This window comes from Petaurus breviceps, unplaced genomic scaffold (assembly GCF_028583685.1).
Source record: "Petaurus breviceps papuanus isolate PSGF00001 unplaced genomic scaffold, PetGlider_PUasm1.0 98, whole genome shotgun sequence".
Taxonomy (NCBI): domain Eukaryota; kingdom Metazoa; phylum Chordata; class Mammalia; order Diprotodontia; family Petauridae; genus Petaurus; species Petaurus breviceps.
This window is the reverse complement of record NW_027187460.1, coordinates 23,402,355-23,406,085: the sequence shown is the minus strand read 5'-3', so window position 1 is coordinate 23,406,085 and position 3,731 is coordinate 23,402,355. Positions and strand designations below refer to the sequence as shown.

Genomic DNA, 3,731 nt, shown 5'->3' with positions numbered 1-3,731 from the left:
TCCTCCTTCTTCTTCTTTTCCTATAACTATAAATTAGTATAGTCAAAGAAAACAAATTGAAACAGTGGTTATGCTTTTAAATGTATGTCTCTGTGTCTCTAGTCAATGACTTCTCCACAAAGAGGTAGAAATTATTCTTTCTTAGACCACTCCCTATAACTGATAGAAAGTTATTGATAACACAAGATGCCATTGTACTTTTGGCTCATTGATTATTTAAAAGGTACCAAAACAAACAACATTTGATCCAGATCTGCAAAATATTACATTGGAAGCTTTTTTTTTTTCTCAACCAGGGACCTCTCACAAGAAAATTTAATTCAATAGATTACACAAAATCTGTTAACAGAAGTACCTTTGTTAGATAATCTCTCTGATGATGAATATTAATAGAGGTAAAAAAGAGAGGTGAATGATCATGGAAGAAGTTTGTAGTTTCCATGCAAGATTTCTATGAGCAAGACATTCCATCTCTTAGCTCTAGGAATTTTCTCTGACTGTCCCCAATGTCTAGAACACTCTCCTCTGCTCTGACAACTGACCTCTCTGGCTTCCTGTAAGTCCCAATTAAAATTGCACTTTCTACAGGAAGTCTTCCTCAAACCCTCTTAAATTCCAATGCCTTACCTGTGTTAACTTTGCTCTATACATCCGTGGATAGTTTATTTTATATCTGTTCACATGTTGTCTCCATAATTAGATTATAAACTCCTGGAGGGCAAGGACTGTTTTTCACCATTTCTTTTTTTTTTTTTTTTATTCCCAGCACTTTACTCAGTTGCTGGCACATAATCTGTGCTTAATAAATATTTATTAATTGATGTACAGAAAATAATTTAAATTAAAGATATATTCTGTGAAAAAGGTTAATGTCCTCTAAATATTCCTAAATGTTGTGATAATATGTTGTTTCTATCAAGCCCTGAAATGTAATTTTTTTGCCTAACCATTCACAAAGGAAAATACAAGTGGAGGAAGAAAACCTATTGTTCATATTAAAATAGGCAATTATATGAAAAAATTGTAAAGATGGCACTTTGATGATCCTGTGTTCATGGACAGACACTGCAGATGAGGTCCAGAAGTGGGTAGGAGGAAGACAGCAAGCTAGATTGTCTTTTGAGAAGCATTTTTGTTTTTTATTGTCTAGTCATTTCAGTCATGCCTGACTTTTCATGCCCCATTTGGGGTTTTCTCAGCAAAGACACTAGAATGTTTTGCAATTTCTTTCTCCAAATCATTTTACAGATGAAGAAACTGAGGCAAACAGGGTTAAATGACTTGCGTAGGGTCACACAGCTGACGTGTATCCAAGGCTGGATTTGAACTCAGGTCTTCCTGATTCCAGGTCTGGTGTCCTATCCAATGCACCATTTTTCTGCCCTTTTGAGAAGCTACTTGATGCTTTAATAAAGTCAATTCTGCCCTGAAATAAAAGTTAACACTTTTTAAGTACAACTGTTCTTTGGCTGATAATCTATGGTTCTAAAGCATGAAATTCCACTTTCTCCACTTAATGAAAGTTTCAGAACAAATAAAATGTAATGGAAAGGTGCATGTTATTATTTATGTACAGGTTACACCACATTCCAAGTGAAGAATTATGAAGAAGTTGAAGACAAGTTGTATGAGATGTATGGCAAGATCTAGAGATGGACTTGTCATGTAGCAAAAGTGAGTGGTAACTCATGGATAGTCATTTTACTTCATTCATGTCCATGTAACGTCCAGAAGCCTAGAAGGAATTTCCGAGCCTATCGGGTAGATCTCCTGTGCCAGATTTATAGGAGGAGGAATTACCTACTCAATTTGATATGAAAGAAGTTGGAAGAAACTACGAAGGTCATTTGGTCCATCTGTATGAGAACCAGGTCTTCACCCAATCATTTCATCTTTGTTCATTTAGCCTAGCCAGAATCTTTGTTTGTTTTATTAAATTGGACCTTTGATTTCATTGGACTAGGGAACTATCAGTAAAAAACCTCACTCTATGAGATCAGATCCAGATCTGAAAAGACTCTACAACTTCTAATCTTATTTAGTTACCTGGAGAGGCTACATAACTTGCCTAAGGTTTCCGAGCTAATATGTGCTACAGTCTATAATTACAAGGCCAAGTATCCATCTCCTACATCATATTCCATCATGCCTTTCAACTAAGAGGCATTTCATAGGATCATAGATATAGCTGGAAGGTGGATCAGTAACCATCTCATCCAATTTCCTCATTTTATAGACAAGGACAGTGATGTCACTTATCCAGGTTGACACAGATAGTAAGCATCAGAGATAGGATTTGAACTCTGGTCCTTTGACTCCAGGGTTAATAAGCGAGTGACCTTGCCACTGAACCACACTTTTATTTTAATAAATATTTAATTATTTGTAGAATTCTTCATAATTGATGCTTCAAAAAATGTAATTTTTATTTTGATCAATTTCTCTACTGGGAAGAGCAAAAAAAAAGTTTATCCCATACCTCTCACATGGGCTGTCACCCTATCCTGCACCAACATCCTCTTGAAGACTGCTTAGATCACCAGTGAAGCATAAAGTAGCTGTTTGGGGATAATCCATTCAAAGATGCCACAGAGAAATGTGACCTGAATAAGGAACAGGAACAGTCTCCAGGGGAAAAGCTGCAGAAACTGTGGTGGGGCTGGGGTGTTCAACATGAAACGGGACAGAACAGACTGATTAGACTTTTTAGCTCCCTGCTTTGAATCTTGAGGATGAGAGTGAATTCACTGGAGGCAGCCTAAGAATGACTCCAAATAAACTAAGCAAGTCCTAGAGTCCACAAGTCTCTTTCAGGGGAATCTATGAGAATGCTCCTGGGGCCAATCATGGGTGAAGCCAAATGGGCCTCCCAGAGACCATGGAGAACATTCTCTAATCCACAGAACATACCATGGCTTCAACTTCACCATGGGAGTGTGCATTCATCTCCTGATATTACTATGCAGATGACATCATTCATATTTTCCACAAAGAGATTTTCCATATGTGCCGCTGGTGGAGCAAACTACACATATGTGGTAATTGTGGATAAAATATGCATGAAATGTGAACCCAATCCAAAATCATCCCTGAAGTAAATGGTAATAGCATTCACTGTTAAAATAACATTTTCTCTTCTGAAACCAGGAAAAAAGCCGGCACAGAGTCAATTTTCCTTAATGGCTCATAAAACTTTCACAAAATACTCTTAAAATAATAGCTCGGTGATAAATTTGGGGAAAACACCCAGTAGGACTGTATGTCACATGCTCCCTAAAAACAGAAGGAGAGATGGCATTTTAGGATATATGATCATTTCTTTGTCACAGTTCTGAGGTGTGATATGTTGATTATGTAAATTCAGTGACCTGTACCTCTCCTTTGAAAACTATATTATCTGAGACTTGGACAAACAGGAAATAAAATTAAGACCGAATAGTGACAACTATCAGCAAGGAAGAAAATAGTAGATTTCTGATAATGTGGTACACTGGGAAAACCTCTAGTTCTGGAATTAGGAGACCTAAATTTAATTCTGACTTCTGATACTCCCAGTGTGAGCTCAGACAAATCACTTAATGTCCCTTCACCCTGGTTTCTCATCTAAAAAAATGAAAGGTACTAGACTAGGTGGCTGCTGAGGCCCCTTCTATATCAACAACTATGATCCAAGGACTCTGACAGAAAGTGGGAGAGTCAAGTAAAAACACAATTGATTTGTACCTTCAGAC

At 37.1% G+C, this 3,731-nt stretch overlaps 1 long non-coding RNA gene across 1 annotated transcript; it reads right to left on the bottom strand.

Annotated features, from left to right (window-relative positions):
• Nucleotides 1–738: 738 nt before the first annotated feature.
• Nucleotides 739–2,829, bottom strand: LOC138155931 (uncharacterized). Its single transcript, XR_011167029.1, has 2 exons — nucleotides 2,480–2,829; nucleotides 739–1,426 (listed from the first exon to the last, which is right to left on the bottom strand). It is a non-coding gene; the product is annotated as an uncharacterized lncRNA (long non-coding RNA).
• Between the last annotated feature and the right edge of the window lie 902 nt (nucleotides 2,830–3,731).